A 12,490-nucleotide genomic window follows, 5' to 3' on the forward strand; every position below is an offset into this window, starting at 1 on the left:
CCCAGTATCCCTGCCCCGGCCCCAAATATTCAAATTTTCAGTTTCTGAAAAGTTTAAGTTTTCTGATTTTTATCAAATGACTGTTAATTATGATTATCCATCTATTGCAAAGTCTTTGTTTAACTTTATATTTTCAGAAATATAAACCAAAATACTATTGTTCTAAATCACCTTTGGCCATTGAGTTTTTAATGAAATCTTTTAGCCTATTACATGCTTTAACTAATTATTTCTGTTTACCTAACTGAAAACTTTGAAAGTACAGATGTTACTCATTCCATTTAGAAGACTGTCATAGACTAACTGATGGCAATATGACTTCTACTTCTAAGAAGATGGAGTAAAAGTATTTTCCCCATTTCTACCAATTAGTACAACCCAAAACTATAGACATTACATAAAAAGCATGTATTAAAAATAATCTATGAATGTGGAGAAAGTCAAGAGAAGTCCGAAAATTTGCAAGTAAAAGGAAATTACATTTATGAATTCTCTGGATTTTCTTGTTGCAGCAGATATCTTAATCTTAGAGCTGATGATGTCAGCAACACTGGAAAGTCAGAAACTAAAAACACTTATTTTTTCCTTATATTTTCTATTTCTTTGTGGAAATTTTCTACTTCTTTCCTGAGTGAACACCAAACAGGATAAAAAGAAATCCCCACCAATTCACATCATAGACAAATTCCTGAAAACATTGAAAGATAATTTAAAAAAACCCTTGAAATCAGCAAGAGAAAAATGATATTTTATCTAGAAGAGTAAAACAATTTGAATGATAGCAGATTTTTCAGCAGAAAACAGGGATTCCAAAAGGAAGCTTTTTAAAATTTTTATTAGTTATTGATAGACCTTTATTTATCTGTTTATACATGGTGCTGAGAACCCAGTGCTTCACGCATGCTAGGCAAGTGCTCTACCACTGAGCCACAACCGCAGCCCCAAGGAAGTGTTTTACAGAAACATATAAATGACTTTAGCAGCTGATGAGTCATATATTTTATCAGGACTCCATTGAAGCATGAGCACTAAACAGAAAGAAAAAAAAAATCTCAGTTAAATCAACATCTTCAGTTTTAGATCATTTAATTCTTCAAATAGCAGTTATGAGTGACCTAACTCTGACCATCATCTCAAGTTTTTAATATCAGAAAAAATCACCAACACATAGATGAGAAATAACTGAGGATATAATATGCAGGTTCCTCATCTCAATCTGTCTTATTTTAAGAACTAGAATATCTAGTATTTTATTTAATTTAAACACATATTCACCATAAAATGGAAATAAGAGTTTTGTTTATGATAGGAATAAAAACAGAGAAATATATGTCTCACCCCAAAAATGAACATCACATTTCATTTTTAAGAAGCATCGTAAACCAAGGTAATTTTACAATGTCTCTAAACTCCAAATATATTTTCATTCTCTCTTCAATGTAAAACCATTATCTAAGAAGATTTGTCAAGCTTTATTATGTGCAATTTACATTATCACATAAATCTATTTTAAAATTGAGGTATTATTTACAGAGAGTAGAATGCATAAGCAAGGAGTGTAGCATTCAGTGAGTTTGCCTAATTTATAGGTCACCAAATCTGACTGTGAGGTCTAGAAAAATTTTATCACACAAAATGTAGGGTCTAGAAAGTTCCTTTGTGGGTTTTTCTAAACAAAGCCCACCAAAATCAATGAGATAATTTCTATAACCATCACAAAATTTTCTTGTTCTGTGAACTCATAAATGGGACTGTATTATTGTTTCTCCTGTTGCTCAACATAATACTTCTGATATTTATGCATGTATGATTTCATTCTTTCTGTTTTTATTAGTGTTTCTTGTTCTTTATTGCTAGTTATTATTTCATTTTATGAGTAGTCTACAACTTTATTGATCTGCTTTTGGACATTTGGACATTTTCTAATTTCTTCTTATTATAAATTAAATGCTAAAACATTCCTACAAATCTTGATGTGAAAATACACATACTAAATCTGTTTACATTAATAGAAACCAGCATTCTTTCTTACAGGGTGGCTGTTTCATTTTTCTTTGCCATTTTGCTCTTTGGTAAGATTTTTTTTAATTTTCCATACCTTGATTTATTAATTTATTCTACTTCTATGCTTTGCTAAAGATCTTTTCAGGACAATGAAGATATTCCCTTATGTTTTATTTTGGTTGATGTATGGTTTTGCTTTTACATTTAGGTCTGTGCTCCCTTTTCTATATGTACATAAAATTAAGCAGTGATTAAGTTATTATTCCCAAATGCAGTTGTTTCCGTATCCTTTGCCTGAAAGATTTTCTTTCCTTCATTGAATTTCACCAACACATTTACTGATGTCTAATTAACTCTACATGTGACTATTTCTGGATTCTATTTTTCCATAGTATGCCAGTAGCATTCTGTTTTTGTTATTATTGCTTTATAGAACTTTTGAAATCAGGGGCTTAAATCCTCCATGTTTCTTTCTCAAAGATTCTTAAGACTTCATATTTCCTTATGAAATTTAGAGATAGTTTATCAATTTCTATAGCAAAGCCTGCTGGTATTTTTTTTAATTGAAAATGCATTAACTAGACAGGTAATTTGGGAAACTTGAATATTTACCATATTGAGTATTTTAATTCATAAATTTGCATACATCTCCATTTAAGGATTTTTAAAATTTTTGCCCTTTGTTCTAAACTTGTAGCATTAATTATAGAGCACTTCTCCACTTTTGTTAAGTTTAATTTTAATTGATTCATTTTCGATGTTATTAAAATTGACATTTAAAAATAAATAGGCAAAAGAACTAAACAGAAACTTCTCAAAGAAGAAACATAAGAAATTTATGAAAAAATGTTCAGCATCTCTAGCAATTACGGAAACACAAATCAAAACTACACTAAAATTTCATCTTATTCCAGACAGAATGGCAATTATCAAGAATACAAGTAATAATAAATGGTGACCAGAATGTGGGGCAAAGGTACAGTCTTACGTTGTTGGTGGGACTGAAAATTAGTACAACCACTCTGGAAGATAGTGTGGAGATTCCTCAACACACTAGGAATAAAACCACCACATGACCCAGCTATACGACTCCTTGGTATTTATACAAAAGATCTAAAGTCAGCGGCGTACTATAGCAATACAGACACACGTCAGTGTTTATAGCAGCACAGTTCACAGTAGCCAAATTATGGAATCAGCTCAGGTACCCCTCAACAAATGAATGGACAATGTGGTATATACACACAATGGCGTTTTACACGGCCATGAAGAAAAATGAAACAATGGTATTTGCCAGTAAATGGATGGAAATAGAAAAAAAATCATGCTAGAAAAATAAGCCAGACTCAAAAAGTCAAGGGTCAAATATTTTCTCTCATATGTGGAAGCTACAGAAAATTAAGGGGAAAGAAGGCAGTTGGGGAAGGGATCAGATATAAAGATACAGGGAAGATCAGTGGAGTAGGAGACTGAGAATGAAGGAGAAGGGAGGGAAAGGGGAAGGAAAATGGAATGAATTTAACACAATCATGTTGTATTTATATACAAAGTCACTATAGGGAATTTCACCTTTATGTATATGTAGAAGAAAGAAAATTTAGTAAAGTAGAAGAGAAAGAATGAGGAAGGAGGGAGAGGAGGAATGGGGATTGAAATCAAATTCCTTGCATGCTTGATTTTGTCAAAATGAACCTAAATACTATATATAATTACAGTGCTCTAATAAAACTATTTCTTATCCTTTATTAATAATTTTAAAATAATTCATTTGATGTATCATAAATAACTTAAGATTTTAATAGAACTAATGCATTTATTATTTCTAGTGGCCCTTTGTGTATAATTTAGTTAGAATATCTAGGTATGCAGTGATAAAATCTGAAAATGAATAAAGTCTTGTCATTCCTTTCACATAAATATTTTTTATGTCTTTCTCTTATGTTATTGTACTGGTTTGAACCTCCAGTACAATGTTGTATGTAGTTGGTAAGAGTGGACATCTTAGGGGAAAAAGTTTAATTTTTTACAGCAAAATATGATATTAGCTTTAGGCGTGTCATAGAAACAGATTTGCCCATGAATGAATACTGATTTTTATAATTGTTTTTGACAAATGTTGAGGTGAATAAATTAATGTCTTATCATTTCTTTTATTAATGTAGTAAATTATGCTAATAAATTTCAGTTAGAAAATCAGTCTTGCATCCTTGGAATAAGACGCCCTTTTCATGGAATATTAATCTTTTTATGTTTTGTTGCAATACATTTTCTAATATATCTTTAGGGACATTCGAAACCATGTTAATGTGTTATAGTAGTCTGTAATTTTGTTTTCTTGTAATATACTTGTCAGGTGTCAGTTGTAATGTCATTTTGGGCTCATAAAATGACAAATGAATTGATCTCCAACATTTTATTCCATGAAAGAATTTGTTTAGCATTGTTCATGGTTTACCTTAAGTATTCGATAGAATTAACCAGTAAAATGATCTGAACATATTTAAAGAAAGTATTTGATAATTCAATACATCTATAGAATATATTGTGATGAAATCAGGATAATTAGTATTTTTGTCCCCTCGTCATTTCTTCATGTTTGGAGTTTAACTTTCCCTTTTCTATTCTTCATAAAATATATACGAGATTGTTGTAAACTCCAGTAACACTACTGTGCAGTAGAGCCCTAGAATTTATTCTTCCTATCTCATGGTATTTTGGTACCCCTAACCTCCCTCCTCTCCCCACTCCCCCACCCATCCCAGCATCTATTAATCACTATTTTACTCACTTCTGTGAGGTCAAAGTTTATAGCTTTCACATATGGAGAGAACCTTCAGGATTTATCCTTCTGTGTCTGGCTCATTTCACTTGATATAATGTTGTCCAGTTTCATCTATTTTGCCAGAAATTGCAGCACTATTCACAGTAGTTAAATAATGAATCAGCCCAGGTGTCCATCACAATGAATAAATAAAGAAAATGTGGTGCATATATAAACAAGAGAATACTATTCAGCCACAAAAATGAATTAAATCCCATTGTAGGTAATAAAATGAATTTGTTTTTCTTTCTGAATACTTTTGTCTATTTTTAAAAACATATTTTGGGAAGGGCACAGTGGTGCATGCCTGTAATGCCAGTGGCTCAGGAAGCTGAGGCAGGAGGATCACGAATCCAAAGCCAACCTCAGCAAGAGTGAGGTATGAAGCAACTCAGTGAGACCTGTCTCTAAATAAAATACAAAATAGAGCTGCGGGTGTGGCTCAGTGGTTGAGCACTCCTGAGTTCAATCCCTGGTACGCCCCCCTCCTACAACAACAACAAAAGGGGTGAGTGTTCAGTTTTTCTCTATATTTTTGCAACCTTTGGAGTTCTTTTAAAATAATTTTTTAAGTTCTCTAAAGTTGACACTAACCTATTCATAATATTCTTATTCTAATTGCCTATATAACCTGAATTAATATTCCTTCTCCGGTTGTTTTTAATTCTTCCCTCTGTATTCTGATCAGTCTTAATAAGGATTTATCAATTTCCCTAAGAACTTCAAGACCTAGGTTTTGGTATTGTTAATTTTCTTTTTTAAAATTATTGTTTATTATTTATATATTTATTATATTTTTCTTCTCCTTATTTTTTGGGGTAGGCTTACTTTTTCTCTTAATCACCATTCATTGTTTTAATTCTTCATTTTTCTGAATATGAGAATTTAAAACTATAAATTGGTTATTTGAACAATATGGAGTGCATTTCATAAATATTAACAATATTTTTTGTTTTTAAAGTAGAAATATATTCTTTCTAAACTTCATGTATTATTCTTTGACTATGAGTATGTTTAAAGACAGAGAGAGAGAGCGAGAGAGAGAGAGAGAAATTGATTAGCTCAGCTTCATTCATCTCTCCACTACTTGTAACAATCACTGCAGCCAGAGATTGATAAACTCTTGGCCCATTAGATCTTAGATTAATATATGGATTGAGGGAGAGATATTTAAGCAGAAATAGGGCAAATTGGGGTGTTGAGCATAGAATAAAAAAGAGACAGTTGATGATGTGAAGGAATTCAGTGTTTCTTTCCATAGGGAAAAATAAAATAAAATGAATGAATGAATGAATGAATGAATCATGGACAGAAACCTTAAAAACACCTATTTGAAGTCATTGAAAAGAGACCAAAGTCAGTAAAAAATTTGAGATGCAGTTAATTTTAAAATAATACTATTTTATAACATTAGTTAAGAACTGTGAAATTTAATTTTTTTTTTTTTTTTTTTGCCTAGGTATGGTCCTTAGCATACCACACCTAACATACAAAAAAACAAACAAACAAACAAACAGAATTTAAAGCAGAACAATGCTGGGAATTTTAAAGGTGGGGATTCTGTAAATAAGGGAGCTACAGAAAGAGCTGAAATGCCAAATCTGAATATTGTCTGTGTCTAAAGTCCTGATATCACAGGGAGTGCAGTGAAAGAAAAATTTGTTCTCAGCAAAAGAAACAATCTGTGAGGTAAATAGAGAGCCTACATCTTGGGAGCAAATCTTTACCTCTCACACATCAGATAGAGCACTAATCACTGGGTATATAAAGAACTCAAAAAGCTAGACACCAAAAGCACACATAACCCAATCAATAAATGGGCCAAGGACCCGAAGAGACACTTCTCAGAAGATGATGTACAATCAATCAGGAAATATATGAAAAAATGTTCACCATCACTAGCAATTAGAGAAATGCAAATCAAAACCACTGTAAGATTTCATCTCACTCCAGTCAGAATAGCAGCTGTTGTGCATACAAACAACCATAAGTGCTGGAGAGGATGTGGGGAAAAATATACACTCATACACTGCTGGTGGGACTGCAAATTAGTGCAGCCAATAAGGAAAGCAGTATGGAGATTTCTTGGAAAAATTGGGAATGGAACCACCATTTGATCCAGCTATCTCTCTCCTCGGTCTATACCCAAAGGACTTAAAAATAGCATACTACAGGGACACAGCCACATCAATGTTTATGGCAGCACAATTCACAATAGCTAAACTGTGGAACCAACCTAGATGCCCTTCAACAGATGAAAGGATTTAAAAAATGTGGCATATATATACAATGAAATATTACTCAGCAATAAAAGAGAATAAAATCATGGCATTTGCAGGTAAATGGATGGAGTTAGAGAAGATAATGCTAAGTGAAGTTAGCCAATCCCAAAAACCAAATGCCGAATGTTTTTTTTTTTTTTTTGATATAAGGAAGCTGATTCATAGTAGGTTAGGGAGAGGGGGCATAGGAGGGATAGACAAACTCTAGATAGGGCAGAGGGGTGGGAGGGGAAGGGAGGGAGCATGGGGTTACAAATGATGGTGGAATGTGATGGACATTATTATGCAAAGTACATCTAGGAAGACAGGAATTAGTGTAAGTATACTATGTATACAACCAGAGATATGAAATATTGAGTCTATATATGTAATAAGAATTGTAATGCATTCTATTGTTATATATAAACATAAATAAATAAGTAAATAAATAAAAAGAAAAATATAAACAACCACAAAAAAGACAAAACAAGAGAAGACTGAATGGCTCTTGGTAATATTTGTGAGTTTGATATGCTTTTGACTAAGTATATCCCTCTACTGCCACGCAAATTGGAAGGCCTGAAAATGGGCACCTTACTAGTTTGAGGCATCAAATGCAGAACTCAGGAGTGTCAAGGCAACCACCACTTTAGGGAACAGCAGAGAAGAGTCTCAAGATCTGAGAGTAAACTCTGTACCAATATTTCTTACAGCTACATTACACCTACAGACAGCTAGGATGTGCATGAACAGTGGAGATGAAGAAACCAGCCTGAAAAGTAAAGACAGAAGAAAAGAAGCAGCTTTTTAAAGTCAAATGGTTGGATCACAGGTATCCAGTACTGCAGGTGAGAAGGAGTTGATATGTTTAGTTCAGGAGTGTTAACGACCAACTGAAGAGCAACCTTAAAGAAAGAAAAGAAAAGAAAACAGATTATTTCAGAGTTTCTGCAATATTTTCTATTCCAAAATGTTCAATTTTCAACCAAAAATGTTTACTTATATACAAAAAAATTAGTAAAGCACAATCCATGCAGAGAGCAAAATAGTCTACAAAAATTGGGATCACAAGTGAACACACAGTTTGACTTTTGTAGTATTCACATCAGGAATTGTAAATATATTCAAGGAACAAAAGAAGAATATAATATTTAAAAGTACACAAATGTATAACAGTAGAGAAATGGAAATTCTAAAAAAGAACCAATCGAAAATCTAAAGCTATAGAGGTATTATAGTGGGACTGGGGATATAGCTCAGTTGGTAGAGTGCTTGCCTCGCATGCATAAGGCCTTGGGTCCAATCCTCAGCACCACAAAAAATAAAATAAAATATAGGGGAATAATAACTGAACTAAAAGTTTCAGGAAATGAGCTCAACAAAACATTGAATATGATAGAAGAAAGAATAAGTGAATTTAAAGCTAAATCAATAACAATCGTCTAATCTGAAAAATCTAGAGAGAAAAACAAAGATGAAATGGACAAATTATTTTAGTTTTTTGAGACAGCATCAAGGTCCATATTTGTACAATTAAAATTTCAGGAAGGAAAAAAAGAGAAAAATATTTGAAGAAATAACAGCTATAAACATCCCATTTTGGTGAAAAATGCTAAACAATTAATCCAATATATTCAACAAACCAGAAATAAGAGAGCAACATAAGGTATACCCATGTACATTATAGTCAAATTGCTGATAGTAAAGAGAAACTATTGAAGCAAGAGAAAATGGAACATGCCATAAAGTGGAATAATTATACAATTCATGGCAACATTTGCATCAGAAATTTGGATGATGGAGACATTGAAAAGGACATATTAAAAGATGAAAGGAAAACACATGTTGGCCCAGATTTTAATTTCCAGCAAAACTAATTAAAAATAAATAAAATTGCAATTAAAAACCTAAAAAGCCAACTATATTTTGCAATTAAAGAAAAAAATGAAGATATTTTCAAATAAATAAAAATGTAGACATTGTGTTTCAGCAAATCTGCACTATAAGAGATAATAAAGCCAGTCCTTCAAACTGAAGGAAATTCGAACCTATGGTACCTTGGATATACAAAAATGAAGAAGAGCACTGAAAATGGTAAATGTTGGTTAAGTATAAAAGAATATGCATACACAGAATTTTAATTTCTTTATAATGGTATATGATGGTTTTAAAATATATAACAATATGTAGATTCATAAAAATAGGACTATGTCATTGTAAATTTTCTGTATCTTAATGGAAAGAATTCTATATTAAGTTCAATATTAAATTAAATATTAAGTTCATGATAAAAATGCAGGCTGTAATCCCTAGACCAACAACTAAAATTGGTACAAGAAAAATAGGTATAAACCTAGTATTAATTCTTCTTTCTGAATCTTACTTCTCTTTCTGTTTTTGGTGTTGGGGTTTACTGGGGATTGAACTCAGGGGACTCTACCACTGAGATATATCCCCATTCCTTTTTATTTATTTATTTATTTATTTCAGTTTTGAAGCAACATCTTTCCAAGTTGTCCAGGCTGGGCATGAATTTGAAATCAGGCTGTCCCAACATCCCAAGATACTGAGAATATAGGCGTGGGCCTGCACTCCTGACCACATCTTGTTCATATTTTGATTCTGTATATGATGAAGGAACCAGAAATAGTATGGTAGCTAGGAGAAAATTCTTGGGTCTACTTGTCACCAATTAGCTTTGTTATCATAGGATATTTCATTTTTCTATGTCTCAGTTATATGTCTGAAAAAATAAAGAAAATGATAATAATCCCTAAATGTTTCGAGTGTTAAATCCACATAATACAGTTGGTCAATGTCTGGTATGGATTCATGTTACCAAGCATTATTACTGTTCCTGTTGAATCAGTGAGTGAGTAGAGATGTAGATTGCAGGTGCAAATATTGGAGAAACATGCCCTTTGGTAGTGATAAGTCAGGCAAAGTGATTAACGTAGGCCAATTGCAGGGGTTGTTTTGAGGTTTCAAGAGAATCCGAGGGGGTAAAGTAGATTAGAAATTTGGATGCAGATATCACGGTAGCATAGGAGAAAGAAAAAGGGAAGGAGAATGAAAATAAGACAAAGTTTCTTTTAAGAAAAAAGCATCTTAAAAAAGTAGACAGATAAGAATAAAGGGGAAAAATGACCTTGAAAGAGATCAGGATGGTTGTCAGAATGACTTTGAAAGCAGACACTATATGAAATACCATATCAACATCTTGAGACCGCAGCAGCGGGGAGAGCGAATCCCTGTTTTTATTCCACTTTTATGGCATGCATCTAAAAACACAAATCCTGAGCTCTGTGATCTTGGGTTGGTTGCTTCAACTCTATTTTGGACTCAATTTGCTCATCTATCAAATGTAACTAGCTCACTAGGTTGTTAGGTTTTAAGAGGTTTATCATGTACAAATAATATAATATTTAGCACACAATAGATGTACAAATTGTTGCTTTAATCATGATCTTTTTAGCATCTCCTTGTTCATATTCCCTTTTCTGCTTTCCCCAAAAGAATGTTCCCAACTCATAATAAAAAACAAAATTAGACCTGCTTCGTGAAACAGCACCCATTGGGACTGGGAATCCTTAGAGAGAAAAGTTGTTTGGATGGAAGCAAATATGGTTCACCACCTGGGGCTAGAAATGTGGAATGAGGTTTTCGGGTATCATTTGGAGACATTGTTGTGCTCAGAATAGGTGTTTATGGAATGGACCTCAGAACAGGCTGGCTAGCTCGTGGCTGTCGAAAAGTAGGACTTGCTCTCACTGTGAACCTCCTTGGTGAGTGCAGCATCTTCCCTAGTCAGAGCTCTCCCATGCTTTGGCAGGGAGGCACAGAGCCTAATGGCTGGTCTTTGGGCTAAGGGATGCTTGATGCACAGTCAGCCATCGGCCCCATTCGTCCTTCGGCACTCACATAGTCTTAACATGAAAAAGGATCCTCCCCTACTCTGCCCAAGGGATTTAGAAAGGATGCAATGACATGGGCAGTGGCTGTATAGACACGGATGTTTAAAGTTGAGTAAGATATCTCTTAATCTGCATTAGTTCTGGGCTCTCATAGAGATTGAAGAGAGAAATTATTGTTAAGAGGAGAATAATGTTAGGTTAACTACTAACCATACTTGTTCACTAGTCTTGGTTCTGTGTGACTTCATAACTTCATCTTTTTTTAAAAAAAATTGTTCTTTTTAGTTATAAATGAAAGTAGAATGTATTTTGACATATCATACATACATGGAATATGACTTCCCATTCTGGTGGTCACACATAATGTGGAGTTACACTAGTTGTGTATTCATTTATGTCTAAATCATTCAACTGTCTTTCCCATTCCCATCCCCCTCCCTTCTCCTGGTTTCTCTCTGTCCAGTCTGGTGAGTCTTCACCCCTTCCTCCCCTGAGTTTATTGTGAGTTAGCTCCTGTATATCAGAGAGAACATTCAGCCTTTGGTTTTTTGGGGTTTGGCTTATTTCACTTACTATGATAGCATCCAATTCCATCCATTTACCTACAAATGCCATAATTTCATTCTTCTTTAAGGCTAATATTTCATTCTGTATATGTTCCACATTTTCTTTATCCATTCATTTATTGAATGGATATGTTGTTCCCTAGCTTAGCTATTGTGAATTAAGCTGCTATTAACATTGATTGGCCACATAACTATATCATGCTTATTTTAAATCCGTTGGGTATAAGCCAAGGAGTGGGATAACTGGATCAAATGGTGGTTCCATTCCAAGTTTTCTGAGGAATCTCCATGATGCTTTCCAGAGTGCTTGCACCAATTTGCAGTCCTGCCCACAATGTATAAATGTACTTTATTCCCTGAGTCCTTGCAAACATTCATTGTTATTTTGTTCTTGATAATTGACATTCTGACTGAAGTAAAATGAAAGTATAGTTTTAACTTGCATTTCTCTAATTGCTAGTGATGTTGAACATTTTTCATTTATTTGTTGACCATTTGTATTTCTTCTTCTGTGAAGTGTCTGTTCATTAACTTAACCTTTCTTGACTTTTGTTGCCTGATCTATAAGATAATATCCATTAAGCTGTTCACCTCTAGATTCTAATAAGTAGTATGTGTATGTCTAAAGAAGGGCACATGAATATACATGTGACACATGTATCTTCATATTTGCATGTACCCCAATACATAAGCATTTGTCATGTAATGGAAACCCTAATGTATTTGTGGACATGGCCATTATGTAATAACACATACTTTTGAATGTGCAAAATGTGCATAATTATGAGTGAGTGCTTTGTATGTGCCTACACATATGTAGTCATATATGTATTTGTGTGCAAGTGTGTGCACATGAATGTTTGTGATGACTGTGTGTCTGTTTGCAGGCATATGTACATACATGCATGAAAGAATGGATTCATA

This window comes from Callospermophilus lateralis, chromosome 7 (assembly GCF_048772815.1).
Source record: "Callospermophilus lateralis isolate mCalLat2 chromosome 7, mCalLat2.hap1, whole genome shotgun sequence".
Classification (NCBI taxonomy): domain Eukaryota; kingdom Metazoa; phylum Chordata; class Mammalia; order Rodentia; family Sciuridae; genus Callospermophilus; species Callospermophilus lateralis.